Source organism: Microtus pennsylvanicus, chromosome 5 (genome assembly GCF_037038515.1).
Source record: "Microtus pennsylvanicus isolate mMicPen1 chromosome 5, mMicPen1.hap1, whole genome shotgun sequence".
NCBI classification, from domain to species: Eukaryota; Metazoa; Chordata; class Mammalia; order Rodentia; family Cricetidae; genus Microtus; species Microtus pennsylvanicus.
Window position 1 is genome coordinate 6,290,178 of NC_134583.1, and position 12,970 is coordinate 6,303,147.

A 12,970-nucleotide genomic window follows, 5' to 3' on the forward strand; every position below is an offset into this window, starting at 1 on the left:
GAAAGAGGCCTGCGAAGAGTCTAAGAGTCAGAAGTAGTCAGTGTCTGACAGGAAGCATTTGTTGGACGTGATAACACCACTGTACTGCGAACTCCTGTCAGCTCTAACTGCAGGCACGAAATTTGCAGGCAAGCCATAGCAACTGACAGCACAGATGGGGAAGAGCTCATGAAGTCCAGTCCCTAGCTGAAGAGCTACTGACGCTTGATGCTTTCTAGGTGCGTGAGAGACGGTTCTTTTCACACATACAAATGCTAATAGGCTATCTATAAATTGTCTCGTACCATGCACATAAGGCAACACTTAGTGGACTCAGAGAGTTTTATAAACAGAGAGAAAGAGAAAGAGAGAGAGAGAGAGAGAGAGAGAGAGAGAGAGAGAGAGAGAGAGAGAGAGAGAGAGAGAGAGCACATAAATGGGAGAGGAAAGTGTCAGGGAAGATATAAAATTGCAGAATTGCAGGGGAGGGAATGAGTAGAATATGGTCAATATATATCATATGAAAGTCTGAAAAGGAACAAAGTTGCATATAATGTCTGATGGCTTCAGATGGATCTTTATGAATGCTTATGCTTTGTTTATTGATACAGGGTATGCAGGGGTCTACAGAGCAAATATAAATTTAAAACTGGGTTACTCCTGGCCTTTCCCCTCATGAGTTCTAGTAGCTAGGTCTTCCATGTTTTATAGATGTGTAGTGCAGGTTGCCGTCTCCTGAAACTCCTGCCCACATTTCTAGCTCTCCTGGCTCTGTTTATGATGTCTGCATCAAAATTTCACGGATGAATGAGTGCTTCTCTTCTGTTGTTTGATGTTGGACTGAAACCTTTTGTAATCTCCCATTGTCTGTACACCTAAACTAAGAAAAAAAAGAGTATGGATATAAGGATTAGTGGGAAAATAAGGCATCTCTGAGGAATATTGGTGCTGCATGCCTGTAAGCCTAATACTCAAGAACCTGAGGTAGGAATATTGTGAATTCCATGTCCAACAGTACTACAATAGTAAGGGCTTGTGCAAAAATCTAGAAAAGTAAAAACAAAATAAATTTAGATGAAAATAAAATTCATTTAAATTTGAGTATGAAAGGATGTATGAGGCTACCAATTCTGCCCTTGTGAATATCAAAATACAGAACTCACAAAAAATTTCTTTCTACTTTGTACCATATATCTCAGACCAATAAAATATCAAGGAAAGGATGATATATTTGCAGATGGTCTAATTACCTCAAATGGTGATCACACAGAAATACATAACTGCATGGCGGTATAAGAAACTGGCTTGGGTGGAGAGGAAACAGACACTGTCCCTGAGCGGAAATGTAGCCCTAAATAAGGAAGGACAGAAACTGTGGAAGGGAGGAAGAAGGAAGAGGGGGAAGTTAAAAGAAAGGAAAGGAAAAGACAAGAATATTTAAAAAATAATCATTGTCCAGGAGTAAAACATGAAACCTTGAAGACGAAATGTACAAGAATGCTGATGTCATTGCGAAAATTTAATTTTTTTTTTTTTGATTTTCGAGACACGGTTTCTCCATAGCTTTTGGTTCCTGTCCTGGAACTAGCTCTTGTAGACCAGGCTGGTCTCGAACTCACAGAGATCCGCCTGCCTCTGCCTCCTAGTGCTAGGATTAAAGGCGTGCGTCACCACAGCCCGGCTTAAAATTTAAATCTTACAGTTCCAAAACTTAAGCATCACACCAAGACACACAGCTCACAGTTTACAATAATGTCCATTATATTTGCTTGGATGGGATAATAGAAGAATTGACAGTTATGTGAAGAGACTCAGAGACACTGCTAATTCGTTCTTCATAAACTGTCATTTACAAAGTTCTTATAATCAGAAGAGAATATTTTAATGACACTTAAATATGTTAAATTTGAATTGATTCAAAGACACCATCTAACACAATTACTCCTTGAAATATTTGTTAGCCTCTTCTTTCACAGTGCTTACTGTGGGTTTTAGGAATTCTGATAAATTAACCTCTTCTTCTTTTTTGAATTTACATAAGTTTTAAAGCTACCTCTTATCCTGAAAACAAAAAACTCACTGTTTTCCCATGTGCCTTGATAGCAAATATTTGCAAGTATATTATATTTTGACATGCTGAAAGTGAAACGCACATTATTACTTTATGAAATTATTAGAAATTATTTTGAACATTAAAATTCCATTTGCTTGTAAAGGGGTGTTTTAAAAATATCAAAACCTCATGCAAATCGCTTTGGCACTGACAACTTTCATTTTAATAAAAGTTTGCATCACAAAGAAATGAAAAGATAGATCCTACATCCTCTGACTCATTCTAAGATTAGATCAGCTCACTGCCATCCTCAGTCTTTGGAGAAAAGTTGTCCTGGGGCTATACCCACTGGGTCTGGATACAATACAATCAATTGATTTCTGATTTCGACCAGTTGTGGATTTCTATAATGATCTCTATATTCTGAAAATATGAAGCTTCTTTAGTGAGGGGTGAGAGATTGCATTTATGGTTATCAGGTAAGTTTTATAATGCAGTTAGGAATCATGCCAATCTTTGACATTAATAGGTTTCTCTAAGCCCTATGATGACCTCACTATCCTAAATAGTTGGCTAGGTTTTCAGCACCAGGCATGATGTCCCTCTTGTTGAGTGTGCCTTAAGTCCAATTAGAGAGCTGTTGGTAACTGCCGAGATATGGTGTCATTATTGCACTTCTGGTAATGTTTTTCTCTTCTAGACCATGTTATTTATAGGTGTCACAATTGTATAGGAATATGGATTGCTTTCTCGCTGAAAGCTTGTTAGAACTCTCTTGTAGTATGAAAGACATATCAAAGGAAGGAGGCTTTCAGGTCAGACCTAGTTTGAACATTGTTTTCATCGGCAGTCTAATAGTAGTTTCTAAAACTATATATATTTTTTTTGCAAAACTAGTATAAGAGTGTACAAGAGAAAATTCTACATAGTAAAAGTACGTTTGTTTGAAATCAAACTCTTAGAGCAGACACAATAACGAAGCAATGTGAATTTCAAAAGATTAAGTTTACTTGTTTGTTCAATACTGGATTCTAAATTGTTTGAGAAGATGGAAACTCTCTACAAGTATGTTAATGTCAAGTTAGAGGAGGTTAAAATTTTTGTTTGTGTCTCTAAAACAGGCCCAGAATACTTGAGCATGATCCAGAATGGAACAATTTGTTTTTGTTGTTGTTTAACTTTGACTGGTTGGTTGGTTGATTGGTTTGTTTAGATTTTAAAATAGGATTATATGGGTTTATTTTAAGTAACAAAAAGTACAGAGCAAAAAAACAAAATATAAAGCAGAAAAAAATCCCGTGAAATTGGAGTTTGTCTTCAACACAGTTACCTGCTGCATCTAACATATAATGTACATATACAATGTAAAGTTGACATATACTGTTTATAACTATATAAATTCTGATATAGATGAAATCTGTTTTTTTTGAAATGGTATATCATTGTGTTGCCTACCTGGGCTGCATAATGTCTTGTCCTCTTGAGTGCTGCCCTTACAAGTATTGCCACCCTGTTGGTGCTTGCTTGTTTCTGTGGTATCTTTAGCCTGCTTCTCACAATGGATTTGGTTGCTCATTATCTCAGCAATCTGCCATTACATCATGGTCTTTTATGGAGAGAAGTAACATTTACATGTGCCATTACATCATTTCATCTAATTTCATGGTGGTTTTTGATGGTCCATAATATCTTCATTTTAAGAAAACCTTTAAGAAATATCATATAGAAAAATGGTATAATTCTTTTAATTCTATTAATTATTGGGATAAACTTTAATTCATCTGTAAAGTAGTATGCAGATAAATTATGGGAGCGTCTTTCCATAACTTTAACCATCTACCTGACATGATCTGCACAAATTAAGGCAGACTGTAGGATTGATTATAATCCAGGTCTCAGATTTAATTTATGAGCCTGCAAAGGGGCAACGGCAACTCTTTATTCAATGACATCTGAAGACTGGCTAGTAACTAGTAGTGGGAAAAAGATAACTTATAATTTTTCATGAACTACATGTTTTGCTATTTCTATAGCCTTGAATTAGATCCCAGGAATTAGTTTCCCATTAGTTCAATTTAGAGCATAAATTTAAATCTCTTATGAATATTTTATTATTTTTAGTCATCTGGGGCTTTGCTCAAGACAAGATGTAGGCCTTTTAATTAGACTGTTTTCATGTATTGAATAAAATCATTTACTTCTAAAGAATATGTTAGCATCAGCTTGGATTTTCCTTTGTATTCTCTGCACGGTTATACTGGAAGCCTGTCTAGGTTAGACCCTCTGATTGTACATCTCAGTATCATAGAGATTCCCAAAGTGTACATGCTTAAAAATCTATGGTTTGTCTTTAATTATGAAGATAAAATATGTGGGCTTTAATGTTCATCCTAGTATATATTTATCAACATTTCTTAGAGTCAGTAGTGATCAACACTATAGTTACAAGATAAATATTTACAGATGATTGCCTACATTTTGTGGCTTCCTTTCATTCATCTATATAGGTAAGATTTTTACCAATTACTTAAATAAGGCATTGAAGTCTTTGTGTTTTCTTTAAAGAAACACTTTCACTGAGACAGATTGTATCAATGGCCTCAACTAATATTGGTTTGTGTTATAGATACTGGAAACTCATTCCTGAATTAACTATTTTAATGTGTGGGTTTCTCTATTCTTCAGAAGGTGTTCCCACTGAGTAGGCCACTGCACATATTTCCCTCCAGTTTGATAACACACCCAGCAAGGGTTCTCTGACAATTGATTGCCTATGACGTATAACCCTAGTGGATCAACTACATACATGTGTGTGGAGGGTTCTAAGAAGCGCAGAAGAAAAAAAAAGTCTACTACTTAGCATGTTAACTACATCCAAAGTTAGTCAAAATAGTTGTAGTAGAGAGGCCGCTGCTTGTTGGTTCCAGGCTGCCCAACTAGGTTAGACCCGAAATAATCACACAGAAACTATATTGTTTAAAAAACTGTTGTGCCCATTAGCTCTAGCTTCTTAATGGCTAACTCTTACATATTAATTTAACCCATTTCTGTTAATCTGTATATCACCATTAGGTCATGGCTTACCAACAAAGTTTCAGCATGTCTATCTCCACTGGTGGCTTCATGGCATCTCTCTGACTCTGCCCTTCTTTATCCCAGCATTCAACTTTGTTTTTTCTGCTTACCTAAGCTCTGCCCTATCAACAGGCCAAACTAGTTTTCTTTATTCATTAATAGTAATCATAGCATACAGAGGGAAATCCCACATAAAGTAGTGAAGCCTAACTCCTCTAAAATCAATCCAGATGTGAATCCAATTACCTTGTACTTAGACTGTATGTGTATTTGATGACATCTTTCTCTTCAGTTCTTATGGTATCAATGTGAAGAAAAAATATAGTGATCTCAGGATATTAGAGTATATTCTTTATAAATGCTGTCAACAGTATTAAAATACAATGTTTACAAGAAACACTTTTTTTATTCTGCCATCATCGTGACCTTCTCAAACACGTATTCATGCTTGTATTCATTCAATCTTGACTGAGTATAATTTATGTTCTCTGATTACTCATAAGTAGCATAAGCAGATACAATCCTTCTCATAGGCTTTGTGCCCTAAGTGGATCATATAGGGCATGTATTAATAATACAATATGTGAAAGAAAATGCTTAGCAATAATAAAAGCTAAGCTGAAGTGAAACCAGGTGAGGAGCAGAGGTGCTGATTTAAGTTGTATTGTCAGGGATAGCCCCACATGCCTATTTTATTTTAAGCTGAAACTTAAAACACACTGTCTGTGCAGACTCTGCAGGAAAAAAAAATGTACAAAAAGAAAAAAAAATGCTAGCCTCCAAGGAGAGACTAGAGGAGCCGTACAGGAGAGAATCCCGGGTGCCATTGAAAACTCAGGCATGTTGGCATGGCTCCATGCTCTCCAGGGCACACTGACCAACAAGGGTGGCTTCTTTGCTGGTGCTCAGTCTTCTTTCCATCTAATACATTGTTCTTTTCATCTTAAGTCTAAATGCAAACTAACCAAATCCTACTCCCTAGGTTATCTTATCTAACCAATACTTTTCTTAAAAGCATTGAACTTGAATAAATGAAAATGAGCAAATTGGGATAAAATTAAGAATGAACATAAAGCCGGGCGGTGGTGGCGCACGCCTTTAATCCCAGCACTCGGGAGGCAGAGGCAGGCGGATCTCCGTGAGTTCGAGACCAGCCTGGTCTACAAGAGCTAGTTCCAGGACAGGCTCCAAAACCACAGAGAAACCCTGTCTCGAAAAACCAAAAAAAAAAAAAAAAAAAAAAAAAAAAGAATGAACATAAAGGCTTTAGGCTTTTAATCTAGGCGTTTGTCCATGCCTGTTCATCACAATTCTCTGTACTGGCATTAAACATGAAAGCAGCAGTCTCTCTCTTTGACATTGTTTCACAGGGACAGCTTCCTTAGAGATGACAGAAATGGTGATACTGTGTCCCAAGGAAGGCATCCCTGGGCTCCAAGCCTTGCCGCACTTCTAATAGCAACTAACTAAACCTTTGGACACATTGAATATATTTTAAATTGTTTTTTTTTTACTATTTTCATTTTTTCAGCAAAAACAACTTAGCCAGTTACCAAAATCTTTTGGGGAAGAAAGCAAAATATAATAGTTTGTGTCTGACATTTATTAATCTAGTGTCTCTTAATACCTGTGGGCAGCCATTATGTTTCTTTTTCTTTCTTTCTTTTTTTTTGCAGCCTTTTCTATCAGAACAAAGAGTTTGAATACCTCATGCTGTATTACACTTCACAGCTCAGGTATACTTTCAAGTTTATTCTTCCATCAATCCTGATCCACATCTTATGTGTCCCACACCATGAGCAGGGCACTTATTATGACTCAGTAATTATATACACTGTATAGCAACAGGAAAGAAAAAGAAACTGAAATTTTAACATGTTTTGCATGTTTTTACTCTATGCCCATTTTTATCTTTAGAGATCCATGTTATTGGTTAAGGATGTTAAAATATTACTGATAAACATTTTGAAGAATTGAAAGCAAAGAGTTTAGTCAGGATTTGAGTTGTATCCTCTTTACCCATCCCTACTGTCTTGATGTGATAAGAATAAAATTGATGTAACTGTGTTTTGCTTCCTTCATGCTATCTCTTCAGGGAAAATAGAGCAGCTAACCAAGATGCAACTGTAGCCCGACAGGCTGAGACATGACCTGTTTGTCACAAGAGTCTTGGGATGTATTTAGAATATATTTTTGTTTTATCTGAAAGATAAACTTCTTGGCTTGTATTTACCTCCATGTTTTTCCAGTTATGGAAGTGATGAGAAAGACAAGTAGATAGATTTTAAATCTTCAAAATTCTGTGATACACCAAGTGCTGACAATAATGTGTTTTTCAGTTTCTAAAAAGTTGATTTTTTTCAAGGAAGGACTCTCCTTTTTTTGTTCATTTATATTATTAGAGATGATTTTTGACATATAATAATTTTTGTGTTTTAGGCAATATTTTAAGATTTATGTACTTATCCTCACTATACTATTAGGAAATAAATGCTATGAATATTACCAGCTAGCAGATAAATAAACCAAAGACAGAGAGATGAAATGCTTTTTCCAAAGTTGTAGTTTGAATATGAAACATCACCATTAGGTACCCATGTAAAGCTTGGGCCCGGAAGTGGGAGATGAATTTGGAAGACAATGCAATCTTTAGGAAATTAGCCCTTTTGGGAAGATGTCAGTGGGAGCTTGTCTTAAAAAAGTATTTATCCCTTGCCTCTCTCTCAGTCTGACTCTGTTTTTGCCACCATCAGGAAAGCAGCTATGCCTTCCCCACCATGATAGTCTACTTCATCGCAGGTTCAAAGCAATTTGGATAGCTAAGCATTCAAATTAAGATGCAAAATATGGTTTTTTTCCCTTAAAATCTCTCAGATATTTATCAAAACTATGAAAATCTGGCTAACATGTTCAAGAAGCCTTAATTGATAAATCAATTACCTAGGAATATTTAACAATAGAAATCAGTAATAAAGAATGTTTCTTTTCTACTTATGATCGTAAGGATTAATCTAGAGCGTCATAAGTGCTCAGCAATTTATAGGCCATTAATCTACATTCCAGAAATAAAGTATTTAGTGAGAATCTGTATTCAACAAGAACAGTGAGGATATCACAGTGAAGCTATGTGCAGTCCTTTTGTGCCCTCTTCAAAGTCTCCAGTAACTTGCTCATAAACAAAGCGAGGATCCCCTAAAGAGGTTGCTGAGAAGTTGATGAGGATGAACTCCTTAGACTTGCATCAGGAAAACTCTGGAGAGAAATAATATAGCCTGAGTTCCATTCCCCTTGGATGCTAAATAATTTTGCTACCCCATGTAAATTTCCCCTCAGAAAGGAATATCAGTAAGATTAATCTCAGCAGGTCTCCACGAAACTTATTGCATCAGGCCTCCCTCTGGATTCTGATTACATTTTATCCTGCTGTTGTGTGACACCTAGCGTCCTTGGAATCGCTCTGTCTCGCAGTACATGCCCCGCATGTAATTTACAGAAGCATTAGCAGAGTTCAGCACCTAATTAATTCACCAATCAGCTGTCAGAGCCTGTGATCTTTTCCTAGTTCACTGGTGAGTTCCCTGTGGGAGAATCAGTATTCTGAAAGTGTCATTTCCATTATGCTGCCTGGTGTTTGAACAGAGTACCAAGTTATGCTGCATGTTCATGGAAAATATGCCATCCTCATGAGTGCCTTGATGACTTTGTTAAAAATATCTTCCCTCGCCCCTCCTCCCTTGCCTCATGATTGCTGGTCCTCCACGGCACAGCGAAGTTCACACAGAGCCACAGATTTAAAAATCTACACATCACTGCTTTATGCACATGTTTTTCCATTTATCATTAAGAAATGTTACCCCCATTTTGTTCTAAACAGAAATAGCTATCTTATTTAGCCTAGTTTTGAGATTTGATCCTATTTTAAGACCTCATTGTCTTAAATTCTCCAAAGTGGAGGTATTTTACATAAATTCTCATGCCTTTGGCTTCGTGGTTTTATACATTATAATCAGATAAATGTGTGGTAGTGAATGAATGCTTTTAATAACATAATAATAGTAAATAATCACACACACACACACACACACACACACACACACACATGTTTTTAGTAACAGAATCAAACTTCTGGCCAGTGACAACAGAAAGGAAACTTGATTACACAGAACCAGTGAGTTCAGTATATGGACAGGCTTAGTGACTCATGAATGGGATGAACTTCACTGCAGGATAAGTGATTAACATTTAATTGTGAGGGACCAGATTGCATATGGAACCAGAAAGGGTAAGGATTTTATTCACATCCAGTTATATGGAGGGACTAAAGTCTGGAGAAATAACTTGTCCTATAATTGGTTAGAAGATTGTTTTTTTATATGAGCATCCTCTTATCAAGAACAGAAAGAGCAGTCAGGGTTCCCTGTCCTGTGGTAAGTCCTAGGTCCTCCCCCTCCGTCCATATCTAGGAAGGTGAACATCCAAACTGGGTAGGCTCCCACAAAGCCAGCACATTACGTAGGATCTAAACCCCTTGCCATTGTCCTTGGCGTCTCATCACTCTTTGGACTGGAGAGGGAGGGGGAAAGGAGTGGGGGGAGGGAGAAAAGGGTGGGAGGAGGGGGAGGGAAATGGGAGGCTGGGAGGAGGTGGAAACTTTTTTTTCTCATTTTCTCAATAAAAAAAATAATAAAAGTATGAAAAAAAAAAGAACAGAAAGGTTTTCCCAAGAAACATTTTCATCCCAACTACAGGTAATCCCTCCTGTACCAACAATCTGACCTTGTTATAAACATGGCCTACTATCACTGCTCAGAGAATGAACTGGGAGGGAGAGAGAGAAAGAACACAATGCTTTGACCAAGGGCCCAGGAGATATGTATTTTTTTCATCTGTCCATGTATAGCAAATTCCAACTGCCTTATTCTCATGTCTACTTTATTCTTGGATCCATTATGGCACAGGCATTCTAGATTAATAATGCATATAGCTATTGAGTCAATGAGATAATAGGGAGAATGAGGCTTAAGGAATACATATACGTTTAATGGGCAGCATATTCTGAATTAAGCCTACAGAAATGGACTTTCCTGTTGTCCCTATATAATTCCCTCAATGCCTTATTTTCAGGGGAAAAATAGGAAAGAAAGAAATAATGCACATAGGATTGAAGAATCTGAATATTTAATGTTAATGTTCTTTGATAATCACATATTCAAATTTGGGCCTAAATAACAAATAAATCCCAAACTTGCATGCTCAATACAGCAAACATTTCATTTGGTTTTTCCTTCTCATAGGTCAGCAGGTCAAGGGCAGGCAGTTTTTAAGACTCTGGGCTCTACTGCTTTCAGCTAAGAAGGCTCATGATGAGGCTAGCTGAGTGTCGGCCATCATCAACTTCTTGAACATAGCTTCATTCTTCATAATTTTCTATTAGAGGCGGTAGGGATGGCACACATTCACATAGTAGATGACAAGGTTTCAAGACAAACCTCACAAGTCTTTAAGATTTCCCAAGGCCAAGGCTAAACACAATCCAATGGCTCTTTTGTTGTTTTGATTCTGTTGGCCATAGTAGTTCATGGAATTTATTCTTTACTTGGAATGTCAAATACTAGTACTCAAAAGGAGGAAGTTGAAAGGGGAGGAGCCAGTAATGGAGAATTGTGAAACTTTTACAATCTTCCATGTCCCACAGTCTGGTCGAGCTAAATGGCTAACTACACTTAATTTAGCCTCAATTTTACACTTCTGTAAATAAAGAATGGCAATTGAAAACCTATGTACCAATACAAAATCTCTGAGGTTATAATCTTCTTTTGCAATGCTAGGTTGTAATTGGAAACACATGTACAAATGTAAAACCTCTGAAGTTTTCTGATGCAATAGAAAAGTCATTTGTTCATTAAGATAAAGAAGTAGAAACTTACTATATATATATATATATATATATATGCCATATACATATATATATATATGTCACATATCAGCTTATTTTTAATTTAAGAAGATAGATAAGATCAAAGTGAATTTGTCCTGAGGTTTCATGAGTCCAGTTCACTTTCTGTCATACCACATTGCAAGTGCCTGGTAAAATGAAAATAAATAAGTTTATTATCAATTATGTTGTCCAAAAGGACAACACTATAACTCTACAATGTCATTTTTAAGTCTAAATGCTAAGATGATCATGCTAGACATATCTACTACACATAAATTAAACATGTAATGTTTTCACTCACATTCTTTGAATGTAAAAGGATTTGAAGGAAGTGATTTGGGTGAACCATGCATTTTTTACACAGATTACCTGATTAGTTCCAACTTTTTCTCTTCTCTTAAGAAAATATATTTGATATAATGTTTCTGTTTATTTTTATATAATTCATTCAGGGCAGTTTGTGAAGATATTTTGGAAAACATCTTCCTTGGTTATCAAGTAAAACACAAACTGTTGTGTGAAGGTTAAATAAATGTTGAAGACATATGTTCACTCAGTAATGGTCAGGAAACAATAATATTCCTTTATTACTGTTTTAAAAAGTCCCCATTTTATAGTCATATGATAATAATAATGATGACAAGAAATCCATGAACTCTATAGTAAAGTTAATGCACATTTTCAATTATACATTTGAGTATCCATTTTTCATGTTACCAATAAGTAGTACAAGCAGATTGTTTCACGAAACACTTATACAGATCACTTATAATTATGTATTCACTATCTTTATTTTTTGTTTGTTTGTTTAAGCAGTAACTGTAAACTGTTACCTTGTGGGAGTTTGTCTCCATATCATTTAAGAATGGCCCTTCCATACTCATTGCATTAAGCTCTGTTGGTTGAACATTCAGAGATATGCTCCTTTTCTTTTCAGTTTCTGTTGTTTTGTGAGTCTTAAGAGCTGTGAAAGACAAGTTAGACTTGAGGAAGAAGAACAAAAAAAAAACCTGAAAATCTCAAATAAGTTGGGCTTAAGCTATACATAATTTCTTTTTTTATAATATCTTAAATTTGAAAAGCCAACCCAATAGTTGGAGTTCAAAAGATAAAAATGTGAATGATAATAGTCTGTGGAAATAAAATGACTCAACAACATTCAGAAATTATTGTTAAGTACCTATGTTTTGAATAATACTAGCTTATTTTAGATGAAGATAAAAAGAGAAGGTAAAATATACACAGATACATATGTATCTATAGATTAGAAAATGATACGGTTGTATGGTAATAATGTACCAAGACTGTTTTTAAAGTAAAACAGAGTCCAAGACTACAGAATTGTACATGGGTTACACAGCCATTGAAGATTAAATTTTAACATTAATAAATAATATCAGAGGATATCTTGAAGCCAAAGTGCATAGAACAGATAAAAATGTAAACAAAGCTTGAGAGATTGAAATTTTGTCAGGAAGAAAAAATAATGAGGAGCTGAACTATTGAGGAAAAATTCTCAATAGACAGTGGAAGCTCTTCAGAGAAAAGTAACTATGACATCTGAATTTACTCTGAGAACAATAGAAATTAGAGAGTTCATAATTTATCATCAAAAATTAGAATAATAAAAATGTCCTTTGAAGGATTTATTATTAAAAATAATAATCTTAAATTTTAATTAAAATATAATCCCATCATTTCTCATTTCCCTTTTTTCTTTCCAACCCCTCTTGTGTCCCTTTTCTTCAACTCTTCCCATCACTCAAATGTGTATACTTTTTTATTCTTATTATTTTTGTCATACACACAGTGTATGAGTGTGTGTGTGTGTTTAGGTGCCTGTGTGTCCATATAAATAACATATAAATATAACCTGATGGATTAATTTAGTGTTTCTTGAATGCATATGATTTCAGGGTTGACCA

The 12,970-nt window shown here is 35.6% G+C and overlaps 1 protein-coding gene across 9 annotated transcripts in view; it reads left to right on the forward strand.

The window, feature by feature from the left end:
* Positions 1 to 12,970, forward strand: part of Lingo2 (leucine rich repeat and Ig domain containing 2) — a 1,060,547-nt gene that overhangs the window by 451,996 nt on the left and 595,581 nt on the right. The window lies entirely within an intron of this gene.